Source organism: Rattus rattus, chromosome 15, assembly GCF_011064425.1.
Source record: "Rattus rattus isolate New Zealand chromosome 15, Rrattus_CSIRO_v1, whole genome shotgun sequence".
Taxonomy (NCBI): Eukaryota; Metazoa; Chordata; class Mammalia; order Rodentia; family Muridae; genus Rattus; species Rattus rattus.
Genome location: NC_046168.1, coordinates 62,966,393 through 62,982,786, shown reverse-complemented (window position 1 = coordinate 62,982,786; position 16,394 = coordinate 62,966,393). Strand labels below are relative to the sequence as shown.

The 16,394-nt window shown below is 41.3% G+C and overlaps 1 protein-coding gene across 1 annotated transcript in view; it reads right to left on the bottom strand.

Annotated features, from left to right (window-relative positions):
* Positions 1 to 16,310, bottom strand: part of Fam210a (family with sequence similarity 210 member A) — a 30,617-nt gene extending 14,307 nt beyond the window's left edge. The window contains exon 1 of the mRNA XM_032886250.1: positions 16,139 to 16,310. The gene's annotated coding sequence lies outside the window, so the exon portion shown is untranslated. The remainder of the gene's footprint in view (positions 1 to 16,138) is intronic.
* Positions 16,311 to 16,394: the final 84 nt, after the last annotated feature.

Here is a 16,394-nt window from a genome sequence, read left to right as displayed (position 1 = left end):
ATCAAGATGCTGCAATTCTAAACATTAAGTCATTAAACACACGGGCATCCAAGTTCATAAAAGAAATGCTACTAAAGCTAAAATCACATACTGATCTTCACCTAGGATAGTGGATGACTTAAATATTCCACTGTCAACAACATACAAGTCCTTCAGTTAAAAACTAAACAGAGACATTTAGTTAACATCATAAATCAAAGAGGCTGAGCAGATATTTACATAATATTTTACCCAAACACCTCCTTCTGAGCAGCCCACGAAACTTTCTCCAAATTGATCATATACCTAGGCACAATGCAAATCTTAACATATGTAAGAAATCTGAAGTACCCTGCAATCTTTCTGATGATCATGGATTAAAAACAACAGTATAGAAATTCATGGAAACCAAACAATTCACAACTTAATGAAAAATGAGTCAAGACAGAAATAAAAAATTAAAATCTTTCTCGAATTGAATGAAAATGAATACACAACACACCCAAGCCTATGGGACACAATGATGGTTGTTCTAGGAGGCAAGTTCTAGCACTAAATACTGACATTTAAAAAAAAAAAAGATTTCATATTAAGAACTTAGTGTCACACATGAAAGCTCTAAAAAAAAAGGAATAACACCCAAAAGAGTAGATAGCAGGAGACATTCAAACAGCTGAAATAAATAAAGTAGAAACAAATACAAAGAATCAATGAAAGGAAGAGTTGGTTCTTTGAGAAAATCAATAATACTGATAAACCATTAGCCTAATTAACGAAAAGATAGAGAGAAGACCCAAATAAGTAAATTAGAGATGTAAAGGGGAACATCACAATAGAAACTGGGGGAATCCAGAGATCTTAAGAACATACTTAAAAAGAAAAGTCTGTACTCAACCGAACAGGAAACCTAAAATAAATGAATACACTTCTTGACTCATAAGACTTTTAAGAGTCTCACAACTACACTAAAGAAAGGCCAGGGCTAGATGGAGTCAGCTAGAATTTAGCCAGATCTTCAAAGAATAATTAACACCAATACTACTCAAATTATCCCCTAAAATAGAAACTGAAGGAATACTGTCTAATTCTTTTTATAAGGCCACAATTACCCTGATAATTGAACCACACAAAGACTTAATAAAGAAAGGAAACTATAGACAATATCCCTTATGAAAACAGATGCAAAATAGATTAATAAAGTATTTGTTAACAGAATCCAAGAACATATCAAAATGATTATCAACAATGACCAAGTAGTTTTCACTCCAGAGGTGTACAAATGGTTCAACACATGTAAATCAATATTCTACACAAATAGGCTGAAAGATAAAAACCATGATAAACTTGTTAGATGCAGAAAAGGCTTGACAAAATCCTGTTGTAATTATTTAATCTTAAGGGTTTTCTACCTTACCTTTTATCATTCAGTTCCCAGATAAAATATACACAACCTTTATATTTATAATAAGCCTTAATCAGCTCTAGAGCTGGGCAGAGATCTATCCTCTAAGTTATTAGAATCTTCTTCCCCATCAATAACCCTGAATTATAATGTGCCATGTTTCATCTGAGCTGCTTTTAATTCCAACTGGCCAGCTCTCATGGCCATGTTTTCATAACTCACCTACTCCATGGTCTCTCTCCTTCCTTGTGGTCTCCTCAGACTCTAAGCCCAGGAACCCAAACCCCACCTATCTCTCTTCTGCCCAGCTATTGGCTATAGGCATCTTTATTACCAAGTTATTAGGAATAACTGTGGGGGGAAGGGGGCACGGGGTTACATAGCACCACTTACATATGTGCAAATTCTCTTATCCCTTGGGGGCAACCAGGCTGTGGGGGCCAGTGTTCAGTATTACAGTACACAGCAAAAGACCAAACTGCAACAAAGTCCAACATCCTTTTATGATAAAAGTCTTGGAAAAAACTATGGCTACAAGCAAGTCCACAGCCAATATCAACCCAAACAGACAGAAACTCAAAGCAATTCCATTAAGATAAGGAACAAGACAAGGCTGCCCGCTCTCTCCATACCCACTCAATACAGTACTTGAAACCTTAGATAGAGCAATCAGAAAACTAAAGGAAATCAAGGGACAAAAATAGGAAAGAAAGTAGTCAAATGAAATGATTATATACATAAATGACCCTAAAAACTCTACCAAAAGGCTTCTATAGCTAAGAAACATTTTCAGCAAAGTAGCAGAATAAAAATTAACACAATCATTAGCCTTCCTATATAAAAATGACAGACTGAGAAAGAAATGGGAACAATACCTTTCCCAGTTACCTCAAAGAAAACAAACAGCAAAACAAGACTACTGAGGGATAACTATAACCAAGCAACTGAAAGATTTGTATAATAAAAACTGAGATAATACAGAAAGAAATTGGAGAAGACATGAGAAGATGGAAACAATCTTCCAGGCTCATGGACTGGTAGGATTAATATAAAGAAAGTGGCCACTTACAAAAAAAAAATCGACCTACAGATTCAATGTAATCCCTCTCAAAAAATTCCAAGACAATTCTTCATGTAAAATGAAAAAACAATTCTCAGTCCCATATGAAAACCCAAAACACCAGAATAGTGAAAACAACCCTGAACACTAAAGAACCACTCGGGGCATTAACATTACAGATTCCAAGTTATGCCACAGAACTACAGCAATGAAAACAGAAAACCACACTCAGCAATGGAACTGAACTGAAGACCTGGGCCAGAAGCTCACAAAATTATGGTTACCTGATTTTTGACAAACAAGCCAAAAAATACACATTGTAAAAAAGATAGCATCTTCAACAATTGATGCTGGTCAAATTGAATGGCTAGCCACAGAAAAATGCAAATAGACATAGATTTATTACCTGTACAAAACTCAACTCCAAATGATTAAGGACCTCAACTTAAGGCCAAATATGACAAATCTGATAGAAAAGAAGGTTGGAATAGCCTTAAATCATTGGCAGAAGTAAACCAGATTTTTCTCTAAGATCAACAATAATAATGGGACCTCATCAAAATGGAAAGTTTCTGTATGACAAAGGACACCATCATTAGGACAAAGTGGCAGGCTACAGAATAGGAAAAGACACCAATTACACATCTGATAGAGGAATAATATCTAAAGTACATGAAGAATTAAAAAAGAAAACTGGGGGTTGGGGATTTAGCTCAGTGGTAGAGCGCTTGCCTAGCAAGCACAAGGCCCTGGGTTCGGTCCCCAGCTCCAAAAATAAATAAATAAATAAATAAATAAATAAATAAATAAATAAATAAATAAATAAATAAAAAATAAAAAAGAAAACTGGACATCAATAAAACAAATAAGCCAATTAAAAATGGGTACAGAACTAAACAGAATTCTCAAAAGACAGAAACACAAATGGCTGAGGAACATGTTCTCATCCTTAGTCATCAGGCAAATATAGTTCAAAACTGTTTTGAGATTTTATCTTACACTGGTCAGCATGGCGAAGATCAATAAAACAATGATAGCTTGTACTGGCAAGGAGGTGGGGTAAGGGGGGAACACTTACAGATTGTTGGTGGGAGTGCAAACTTTGTACAGTCACTATGGAAATCAGTGTGGTGGTTTCTCAGGAAGATGGAAGTCAATTTACCTCACGATCAAGCCATACCACTCTTGGAAATATACCTAAAGGACTCTACATTCTACTACTGAGATCCTTGCTCATCCATGTTCACTGCTGCCAGAAACTGGAAACAGCCTAGACAGCCATTGACAAATGACTGGATAATGAAAGTGCGGCACATTTACACAGTGGAGTATTACTTAGCTGTTAAAAATAAAATTATGAAAATTGCAGGTAAATGGATGGAATTATAAAAACATCATCCTGAATGAGGTAACTCAGACCTCAAAAGAAAAGATTATTGTTTGTAGTCTCTTATATGTAGATGCTAGTTTCAAACATTTGACAGGGAAGCTACTACCCATGAAACCACAGAGGTTAGGTGTAGAGTAAGGGATTAGGAAGAAGGGAGATCTCCCAAGGAAGCAGAAGTAGAATGTATAGTTACAGAGAGACAGGGGTCTAGGGGTTGGAGCAGGAGGATTAAGCAGGGATGGAGAGGAGGATGGGGTAAGGGACGGAATATGAGAGGACCAATAGCACTGAGAGTCATTTGAGAGGTTATATGGAAACCCAGTACTGTAAAGGCTTCTTCAAATATTTAAGCATAGAAAGAAATGTAAACAGTCACCAAACAATCCAACTAGACATCTTCACCTTCAAAGGGAGCCTCCAGTTCTGGGAATGGGTTTTGTCTAGTCTAGTTGAGTTGTTGACTAAAGCAGCCCCATGGAAACCCCCAAATATTTCAGGCTGTTGCCAAAGCTGTTGCCTTCTACAAACTGATGGTTAGGCCTCACTGCTGAGGACAATACCTACCTATTTCACTGAAAAGAGAAGTTGAGCTAATTCCTAACTAGAGCCTTAACTCCTACTGACTATTTTCAGTCCTGGAAGGTATACACCTTCGTATGCTTTTTACCAACTAGAAACCCTGCCATCCACAGGTGACCGGCCTGCATGACGGTGCAAACTTGGGAGCAGCCAACCACTCTCTGACTGGATTTAAGGCCCACTCCATGAGATGGAGCCCAGGCTGACACCGCTCAGGTGGCTAAGAACCGGACCGGGTAGTCCATGGGCCTCGGGGAGGACTAAATAGTGTGGCCCTGTCAAAGGAACACAGCAACAACATGACTTCTTCTTCTTCTTTTTTTTTGGAGCTGGGGACTGAACCCAGGGCCTTGTCACTGAGCTAAATCCCCAACCCCATGACTTCTTATCTATTCTGCCACACCCACAGATCAGTGCTCTGCTCAGTCATCATCAGAGAAGCTTCCTCCTGCAGGAGGTGGGAACTGACACAGAGACCCACAGCTGGGTAGTGTGCACAGTGAGAGACTTTGAAACAGTCCTAAAGGGGATGTCTCCCCTCACCTCAGAACTCAGGGAGCTATGAGTAGTAGAGGCTGAAGGACTGTAAGGGCCGGAGAATGGGACTAAGAAAACAGCATCTGACAGGAAACAACAGGACTGGCACACATAGTCTCACAGGGACTGTACGGGTTCCAGCCAGATCAAGTCCCAGCTCTGAGAGGACATAACATGAGTGGCATCCTTAACCAAGAAGCTATTCTCAAATGACATCTGTTTGCAAAGGAAAAATTAGTTTTGTCCAATGTAGTATCACTTAATGGTAGCCCCATGCCTAATGGTGGATGGTCAAGAGAAAATTAATTATGGTATTTTTGTAGACTTTTTGTCTCATACTGCTGCTGGGCCAATCTTTGTCTTATTGGTCTTTTGCTTATATATTATGGTTTCTGATTTTGTGTTTTTGTATTTTCTAGTGTGTGTGTGCAGATCTATCTGTCTCTGGGTTTTTCTTCTGCCTTTCTTTTTCTTTTTTTTTTTTTTTTCCCTCTTAATTCTGGCTTGTATTTTTGAGACAGGGTTTCTCTGTGCAGCCCTGGCTGTCCTGGAACTTCCTCTGTAGACCAGGCTGGACTTGAAATCAGAGATCTACCAGCCTCTGCCTCCCAAGGCTGGGATTAAAGGCGTGCACCACTGTCCAGCATGGTTTGTTGTTGTTGCTGTTTGCCTGTTCTCCTCCCCCAAGAGAGAGATGGGGCAGCAGGGAAAAAGGCTGGGGAGTTGGGTTGGTAGGAGGTGGAGAGAATCTGGAAAAGCTGGAGGAAGGGAAACTGTGCTCAGAATATATTGTATGAAAAACTAAAATTAAAACATTTCTAAACAATCTCATTCACAAACAACTTGAGACTATATTTAAGGAAGGAAGAAAAACAAAACCCTTTACACTTACGAAACTTTTAATGAAAGAAATTAAAAACACACACCAAAAGGAAAGACTTCTCTCTATCAAGGACCAGCAGAATTACCACTGTTAAAACCTCTACAGCATTTAAAAGTTTAGTGGAATCTCTATTTTAAAAGAAAGGGGGAAGATAAAAAGCGCCCCCCCCAACACACAAAGCTCTCAAGTACAACCCTACCAACCACAGGCAAACAGCAAAGATGCACACAGCCGCACTAGTCAAACTGCTTGATGCTTTCGTTAACAGTCAGACATCCGTGAGCCTGTTACTCTAGCTGTTGGAGCCTGCTCCTAGCACATTGCTGTCGCCGTTTTGTTCCATGTCTGCCTGTGATTTCATATTGTCACTGACACAGGAAAGTAGCTTGGCTCAGAGCAGGGTCATGCTCAGCACATACCCTGTTCTGTATGTTGTGAAGTTTGTTAATCTTAAATTCCACCACAAGCTCCACTCAGGACCAACCAAAATAGAGGTCAGCTTGAACTGTTACATCTAAAACTACTAAAAAAGCCTCGGAAAAAGGCCTGCAGCCCTCCCCTCGCCCGCTTATGAGCTTATTAGGTCTTTTTTTTGCCTATATAAACTGACCCTGAGAAACATTTGGGGTTGTAGCTTTCAGCTCCTGAGTCTGAGCTACATCTCTGATCGATCAGTCTTAGGGTATGTGTTCAATAAACTATACTTGTCTGACTGAGATGGGTGTCCGTGTGTGTGGTTTGTAGGGTGACTCCTGCACCCTGACCCAGTTCCAGGGATTCTCACATCCTCTGGCTTCCATGGGAACTAGGCACATATGTCTACATACATATGTGCAGGCAAAACACTCAAACTTAAGCCACAAGAAATGCCTAAAAGAAATAAGCCACAAAGCTAAATTGAACAAAATAGCCCAGAATAAAACCCGCATATGTATGGGCATCTGATTCTTAATACAAGACCCCAAAATAAACACTGGAGAGAAAAGACTGGAGAGAGAGATCCAATGTTAAAAACAAGCCAACAGGACTAAGCATGTAGTAAAGCTGTCAGACTGCGAGACTAGCAGGCATAAAATTCTAAGAAGAAATAAAAGTGACGAAGAAGAAGTAGCTCAAAAGTCTTCATCATTCTTAACAATCAGGGAAGGCAAATATAAATAAGGTTGAGATTTCATCTAACCACAGTCAAAACAGCCAAGATCAAAAACAATGACAGCACACGCAGGGCTGTGCCAAAGAGGAACCCATATTGACTGTTGGTGGGGATGCAAAGTGGTGCAGACACTAGAAATCACTATGAAGAAGCCTCAATAAAGTAAAATAATGCCCCCCAAAACCTTTGCCACTGCCACCACCACCACCAAAACCCCCTAGGTTTGGCTGGGCTATGGTGGCACATGCCTTTAATCCCAGCACTCAGGAGGCACAGGCATGTTCAAGGCTAACTTAGTCTACAGAGCAAGTTCCAGGATAGCCAGAGCTACTCAGAGAAGCCCTGTCTTAAACCAAACCAAACCAAGCCAAGCCAAGCCCCTACATTTGATCCCCAGCAAGGCATAAACCATGTGTGGTGATGTACACCGACAATTTCAGCACTTGGGAGGGAGAAGCAGGAGAACCAGAAGTTACAGTATGCTCAGTTATGTAAAGGGTATCAGGAAGTGGAATGTAGCCAAATCCTGTGATCGAGGAGATAAACAGATTAAAGATATTAAAGGGAATTAAAGGAGTAGTGGGTGACCTTGGGGCATGATCTCACCCAGCTAAGCTTCCATTGGTTATTCCCCAAGGGACTTTGCCACCTATTCTAAATTTACAATGCCTTTGTGGTTATATGAGGATAGTTATATCAAGTTTCATTTGGATATAGGGAAATATGTGTCAGGTTGACAAAGGGTAGATTATGATGGCTAATTTTGGTTATCAACTTGACTATATCTGGAATGAACTACAATCCAGAAATGGAGGGCACACCAGTGAACCAGATCTTGATCTTGAGGCAAGAAGACAACATGTCCATGAGCCCGATCTTGAGTCTGGAAGACAAAGGCCTTTGACACAGATCTTGATGTGAGATATCACAGGCTTTTGATCTGGATCAACATAAGCTTTTAATCCAGATCTTGATGCACAGTGGCAATACTTATAAAGATCTATTAAAGAATAGCTTAGGCCAAGACAGGGCGATACATGCTTTTAATCCTAGTACTCAGGAGACAGAGGCATGCAGATTTCCGAGTTTAAGACCAGTTGAGTCTACAGAACAAGTTCCAGGACAGCCAAGCTTAGGCAGTGAAGGAGACCTTGGAAAACAGAGAACCGGAGATGGTGTAATTGAACAAAGGGACCATGTTCCAGCCCCAGCAAGCAGAAAAACTTGCCAGCTTTGGCAATATGGCTCTAGCTTTAGAATAGAATAGAAGGGGTTATAGAATCATCTTCTGCTACTTAAGAAAAATCACTGAGGCCAGATGTATTGGCAGGGGTGTCCCTGCAAGAAGGCCCAGAGAGGCCACTGCATGAAGCTGTAAACTTAGTTGCCTTGGAGACCCCAAATGTTAGAGATATCAGAGCCATGGGATACCTGCAAAAAAGGCTGCTAACAGCGAGTGGAACCAGCCTGGTAGAGAAGCGTGTTGCAGTCAACAAAGCTGAAAGCATCTGGAGATCTGAGAGCGCTTTGACATCAGACATGGAGATGCGGAGTTTGGGGTTTGCTGGGTTTTGGTCTTGCTTTGGTCTAGTATTTCCTCACTGTGCTCCCATCTCTACGTTTTGGAATGGTAATACACAATCTGTGATGTTCGAAGTGTGTGATCTGCCTTTTGACTTTGACTTTACAGGGATTATAGTTAAGAGATAGCATAAATCTCTTAGCAGCGACTTTGAACTTTGGACCTTTAAACACTGTTGAGACTATGATAGACCACGGGGACTTTTGAAGTTGGACTAAAAGCACTTTGCATTATGTTATGGCTTCAAGCCTATTGGGAGGGGGGGGTGGGGAGTGGAATGTCGAGGTTTGAATAGGCTTGGCCCCCACAGACTGAGTGTTTGAATGCTTGGTCCATGGGAAGTGGCACTATTAGGAGGCGTGGCCTTGGAGGAAGCGTGTGACTGTGGGGAGGGGCTTTGAGGATCTCCTATGCTCAGGCTCTGCACAACAGGAAATGCAGTCTCCCCCTGGTTGCTTTTGGATGAAGATCTAGAAGCCTTAGCTCCTCCTGCACAGGCTGCCATGCTTCGCACCACAGCAACAATGGACTGAACCTCAGAAACTGTAAGCTACCATCAATTAAATGTTTGCCTATGTAAGAGTTGCCTTAGTCATGGTGTCTCTTCACAGCAGTAAAACCCTAACTAGGACAAAGGGTAAGAATGCCACTTTGCATAGTGTTTTTATTCACATTATCATCATATATTCCTTAGTCTGCCTCTTCCTGACACTACTTTAAGGTCTTTTTAACTTTACAGCATTTCTTACACTATAATTGATACTATGTATCTGCATGTGTCATCTTAATATGTCTGAATATGAATTAGCACAAACATATCCCTGGCTCCTGAAAATACGTGGGTAATGCCCCCCATGACCAAAGCAAGTTGGGGGAAAAGGTTTATTTGGCTCACACTTCGATATCATAGACACAGGGCTGGAACCTGGAGGCAGCAGCTGATTGATACAAAGGCAGGAGCTGACGCAGAGGGAGGAGCTGATATAGAGGCCATGGAGGGTGCTGCTTACTTGTTTGTTCAACCTGATTTCTTATAGACCCCAGGACCACCAGTCTAGGGATGGGACCTCCTACAATGGGCTGGGCTCTCCACGTCTAATTAAGAAAATGCCTCACAAGCTTTCCTCCAAGCGGATCTTACGGAGGCATTTTCTTAATCAAGGCCTCCTCCTCTCTGACGACCCTAGCTTGTGTCAAGTTGACATACTAGCTGGTGCAGGTAAGCAGGTATAGATGAGCAGATGGTATCTTAGGCCAAAGCAGCAGCCCGGATGCTTTCCTGTCCTGGCCGTCTGCTGTCCTAACTCCACCTCTACACCAGAGCCCTCTACTGCTTAAGGTTTTTAACAGCAAAGCACCATGAAATATTTAGCAAACATCTCCCATCACCTAATGCACGGCTGTTAACGTTAATGTTAATGTCACTCCTGTAGCCCTTCTAGGGCTATGGACCAGAGTGCACTGTTTCCTGTTAAGCCTCTTATACCAAAGTAAAATAGTCATAAAATGTCCTGTAGTTATTTAATTCATGAATTAAAACATTCATTCCTAGAGGGAGAAAGCTCTCTGACTTGGACAGTTGGAGGCCCCTCTCTGAGCTAGACTTGGATAGAACTGTTTCTTTGTCCTCATTTTAGATATATGCTTATGCCTTCCCAGGAAAAGTCATGAAACTAAATTAAATAAATACATTTTTACTGATGAAGCACTGGACAGTACATAGAGCTGTAACCCTTTGGGCAACCAATCTGTAAAATATGGTCACAGCCTCCAATTAAGTTTTGAAAGGTAAATATTTCATGATATGAGAAACAATTAACAATCATGAGTTACAAGTCTACTGAATATTAAGGAGGAAAATAAGAAAATGGTATGAACTGTAGTGATGGCGTGATGATTACCCAGGATATGTTATTGAGTCTACAATTGAGACTCATGGAGATACAGCGGGATGGTTATTCTAGGTTCAGGCAGGAGTGGCTGGCGGAAAGGTACAGAGACTATAGAGGGAAGATCCTTTTCAAGGTGCAATTTTTGGCTTATAGTTGTAGACATTTACTTATAGCTCTTGGGCCCACTGATTTTCACACCACAGAGGGCAGAACAAGGCAATAAGGGCATTTGAGAGAGTTTACCTATGGAGACAGGAAGCAGGGACAGAGGGCACAGAGACCAGGCACAACCTTCAAAGGCCTTCTCACAGGACTTACCTGTTACCTGTATTTTAATTTCACCAGTGCTTATAGAATGATTTTAACTTTAAAGCTAATCCAACTATGCAACTATAAATATAGATATTGTGAAAAAAGAGGAAAGAGTGTTTAGAAATCTGCTATCCAAAGCTGGTTTTTAAAAAAAAGGGTTTGGTGGTCAGACAAACATCTATTTTGAATTAGACTACAGAGTAAAAAACATTAAAAAAACAAAACCAAAAACCAACAAAACAGACAAACAAACATAAACCAACATACAGCAGTGAGTCTTTTGATAATATAAAGGTTAACCAATGTGTATGAAAATGAGCAGGGGCCGATGCACTAGTATATCACGTTTCAAGTTATTTGGTATGTTATTTGGTATGGTCAAGAAAGAAAAGAGTTCAGGTCCAACTAAAGCTAGACTGAGAAAAGGAATATGAATCCAGTCAAACTAAAACATCCTGCCTTCAGAAGATTGAGGCTGGTAACCCCAGACTAGCCTATGGGAAAGCCAGGCTTGAAAAGAAAAGTAAAGGAAAACAAAAGGTTCAGAAGGACAGAAGGAAGATCCGTATGGCATCTTTCTCCCTTCAGTTATCTTTCCCCTCTCTTGTGACACTATGTATATGCTTGTTTTTCTCCTTTCCTTCCCTTTGTAAGGAACCTGCACTCTACATAACACTGTGGCAGCTCCTTTATTCTCTGAAAGTCCCTGGAGGTAAACAGAGTATCGTTTTGTTTCTAAGTGCCTATTAATGTATTTTCTTAGTGGATGTCTTCATCCATTACAGTTTTCTCTGCAGATTGTATTGTGTTAGGGTGGTGCTGGGAACTGGGTTCAGTGTCCTGAGCACCCAGGTGGAGGATTGGCTCCGCAGTGCTGTTGAGTACATCTCAAACCTGCTCTAAGCCAGTCTGCTTGAATATGGACAACACTTCAGACAGAAAGACCCGAGGGGATTCAGACACCAAACCAAGGACCCTATCTGGGAAAATTCTCAATGCAGAAACTTAAGGGACATGAAAAATCAAAGCAACATGACTTGTACAGAACACACTCATTCTACAGTAACAAATTCCACTGTGAGTGAGGCCAACGGAGTCTCAAACAATTCAAAAGAATGACTGTAAGAATGTTTAACAAGATCAAAACCAACATATTGATTTCAAAGAGATTACTTTGGATGAACTAAGAAAGATATGAAAAGTGAATTCAATAAAGAAACACAAACACTGGTGATGGAGAGAGGGCTGACTCTGCCTAAGGCCTGGAGTTCAGATACCCAGAACCTATGGGAGTGCTGGGTGGGCATGGTGGACTGCCTGGAATTCCAGCCTGGAAGGAAGGCAGAGAGAGGGGTCCTAGAGCAAGCTGGCTAGCCAGGCTCACACGGGTGAGCAAGACCCTGCCTTAACGAAAATATCAAGCTTGGGACTCTACATGCATGCTCGCTTGCACACAATGCAAACATGTAAATACACAGGCACGCACACTACACACCACACACACACACACACACACACACACACACACACACACACGAAATGGGGGGGGAGGGGATAAACATAAAAAAATTAGAAATTTTCAAAAACCTCACCAAATAACAATTTCAGTGGAAATTCTCACTAATAAAAAACCAGAGACAGAACATTGTCCTGGAAACAAGGTAGATGAATTATAACAGTCAGACAAAAGAAAGGCAGAACACATGAGATCTATGGGTCAACAGTAAAAACCGAAGGTAGAAGGACAAGAATCAAGATCCAAGATTGTCTTATGATGTCCAAATGCCCACAATACTCAATACACAGATACAGACACCGACATAATATGCACAGACCACCCAGAGATATTAAAATAGCAAATATTGTTACTTGTAGACAAGGGAATCTTTATACACTACTGATGAAAATGTATATCAGCTCAGCCAATACAGAAAAAACAAAAGCCAGAACTACCATATAGATTTAGTGATATTTAGTGATACCATTCCAGGCAATATACTCACCCCAAAACAGAAGAAAAAACTACAAGTCCATATACTACAAGGTTACTTCCACAGTCATGTTTACTGCATCACTACATACAGCAGCCAACTCTGGACTGGGCCCAAGTGTAAATTAACAGATCAATGGATGTAGGGAATATGGCACATATACAAAATGATTTTATTTAGCCATAAAGAATGAAACCTTGGGGCTGGGAAGATTGCTCAGTGGGTAAAGTGTTTGCCTGCATTTGTGATGACCTAAATTAGACTTGTCAGAACTCATGCAAAAGCTGGTCCCCTTGGTGCCTGTCTTTAATCTCAGTGACCCTACAGTGAGCTGGGAGACAGGACAATCCCCAAAAGCTTAGGTCACTGGTACCACAGAGAGACCATGTCTCCAGCAAGATGAGAAGCAAAGACTGACAGTCGAGGTTGTTTACTGAATTCCATACTCCTTCCTGCACTCAATGCACCACACGCACACACACACACACACACACACACACACACACACACACACACAAATACAAAGTATGAAATACTGTCATTTGCCAGGAAATACATACAACTGGAGGTCATTATGTTAGGTGAAATAAGCCTGACTAAACAAGACAAGCATTGCTGTGTTTTTGCTCATATGTGGATCCTAGATTTTATAGATAAAAGCATCTATGTATGTGAACAAGAATATAACATCAGAGTCAAAGTAGGAGTCTCTTAGAGAAAGGAAGGGGACAGGTGTGTGTGGGGGAATAGGTGGAGGATATAATGACAGAATATGGTCAAACATACTGAGGTTTAAAAAGTGTCTATGGAGTCCGTCACAATGACATCAATAAAAAGTATTTTTAAATGTCACCTCTGGAAACACTCAGTACAGCATCTGTATTGTCAGTTTTTTTTTTCCCCAGCAATATAAAATCAACAGGAAAGTTAGACACAAGACTGAAGCTTTATAACTATTTCTAAGTTGAAATAGAGGTTGGTATTGGTAGGATCACCTTGAAAGCCAACAGGTAACTATACCTTCAGAATACCCTAACAACAAGCCCTGAGACTAGTATTTGATTAACTTAGGTACTATAACCTGAATTGACATATATAGTCACCATGCACAGATTTCCTTAATTAAATATCCCTTGCAACTTTAGAAAGGAACATTTTTAAATGCTTTAAAGAGATATAAACTTTCAGCACAGGCAGCCACAGGTAAGCAGGAGAACTGTCACTTTTTGGAGTGACTATTTAGAGAAACGAAACCAAACTCTTTACACTTTTTCTGTTGCCATAGAACAAAGTCATTCTTAAGAAGCTCAGACATCTTATCTATATCTTAGAAACAATATCATTTTTTATCAAAATATCATTTTCCAAAACGACACTCAAGTTAAGAACAAAAACCACACCTGTGGAGCTGGAGAGATGGCTCAGAGGTTAAGAGCACTGACTGCTCTTCCAGGCTTCAATTCCCTGCAACTACATGGTGGCTCACGGCCATCTGGAATGGGATCTGGTGCCCTCTTCTGGTGTGCAAGCATACATGCAGGCAGAACATTGGATACATAATAAATAAATCTTTGAAAACAAGCGTTCCTCTGAGAAACATTCACTTTCTTATAAATGGTTTCAAATAAATTCCCTGTTACATTTAAAAAATATGAGTTAAATGGTCTCAGACTCCCCTGGAGGGTCAGTCATTCACTAAGTAGATACTATGTAGCACTTGTTTAATGCACCTGAAGACCATGATGGTTACAGTCTGGGTAGAACTCAGATACAGCAAAGTAACATCCTTAACCAGCTATTTTCTCTCGACAGATAACTGAAAGGTTAAGAATTGTGAAAATACTTTTGAAAATTTACATGCTGGGCTACTTTTAGTTCTGAGTGACCTTTTAGACTCTGTTTGTTTATTAGCATACAGGTCCAGGAACCAAATCCTGGATCCACTATTTACTGGATTGACTTTGACAAACAAATTTAATCCTCATCTGAAAAACCAAAACAATCCTAACTGCATTACACAAGGAAACGAGCAAGGGATATGTGAAACATTAAGCTTGGTACTAAAAATATCAAAGTATTAACTATCATTGTTTTAACTCAATTTCTGGAAAGCCAGATAGCACTGAGACAAAAAGGTATAAAGTTTGAATATCTTTACTGATGTGTAAAGTTTGAACTCAGAACATCAATACATTGTGGAGATCGTATAAACAAGTAGTTAAGAAGGTTTAAATCCATTAAGAGAAAGACTTAAGGCATGTGTGGTTGATGTCGATCTGTAATCTTTGCATTAGGGAGAGCTGAGGTAGGGAGATCATGAGTTTAAATCCAGCCTGTGCTACATGATGAAATTCTGTCGTTAAAGTTTTTTTTTTTAATTCGAAATCAGGTTTATTTTCTCTAAGATGACAACAGCAATTATCTGGGGGGGTGGGGGGTGGGGGGGGTAGAGAAACCCAAATCTCCCAAAACCTCAATCACTGGATACAACAAACTCCAACGTTTCAATAGGCGCAGAGCTTTGGGGCTCTAGGACGGATCCCTTTGCATCTGAGCGGAAATTAACTCTCAAACTGGATAATGGCATATAATAAATACACAATCCCAGTTATCTAAAATCGATTTGTCATACTTGCTAAAAGGAAGCAGTTTAGTTCGAGGTTTATAACGGGGTCAACGACCTCACAAGGGCTAATCACAATTTGCAAGCGATCACAACGGGAGGTATACGCTGTAAATCTATCTTCCCCAAGACCATGTTAATAAAATTGCCTGCAAACAAATAGGTGGATTAGCAAAACTTATTTTCAAAGCGGCTTTGGACGGACCAAATTTGCTGAAGAATGAGTCAGGATACACTGCAAATCTGATGGTGGTTTTGCACAACTTTGAAGGGGAAATAGGCACGCTAAATGTGTTGGTGCGTAAACTATCTTAATCCACAGGTAGACTCTACGTTCTGACCCTCATCTTGGGGTGAAAGCCTGTAACGGTTTGCCTCCCTTGAGAGAATATCGCACGACTAAAAACAAGGCGGTCAGAAGTGGCCCGCCAGTCCCAAAGGTGAAAACTGTTGTGTTCCAAAGGACATTCCAACTAGCAAGGACGGAAGAGCAGGGCACTAAGGGTCATAATGCAAGAGGGTGTAAAACGGCAGGAACGAGGTTTGCCAGGACTACAGAAAGACCCGGGACAGGGGTGACCTCCTTCGACCGCCCCGGGCGGTGGGTCCGGAGTGCTGACGACTCCCGCCGTCAGGAGGGAGGCCGCGACAGACTGTCAGCGGCGCGTTCCGCTGCCGTCAGACATACACGCCGGCGGTGAAGGTGCCCTCTGGCTCCCTCCCGAAGCCCCACAGCAAACATGGACCCATGCTACCTCTCAGGATGTGGGACGTCTCCACGGATTCCTACCGCACTGGGCGTTAGGAGCTGCCTCAGCAGGGCGACTCCGCCAAGCGTAGGGCAGGGTGCGGAACCACGGGACTCCAGCAAACGCTAGGCCTCCACTGCCCAGGCCAGCCGCGCCCACTAGCAACGTGCTCCGACCCTCCGTGCTTGCTCGCAGGGCTAGAGGCACGCCGCCGCGCTAGGAACCTTGGGACTCGTAGTTCCAACGCGGAGGAAACCACGCT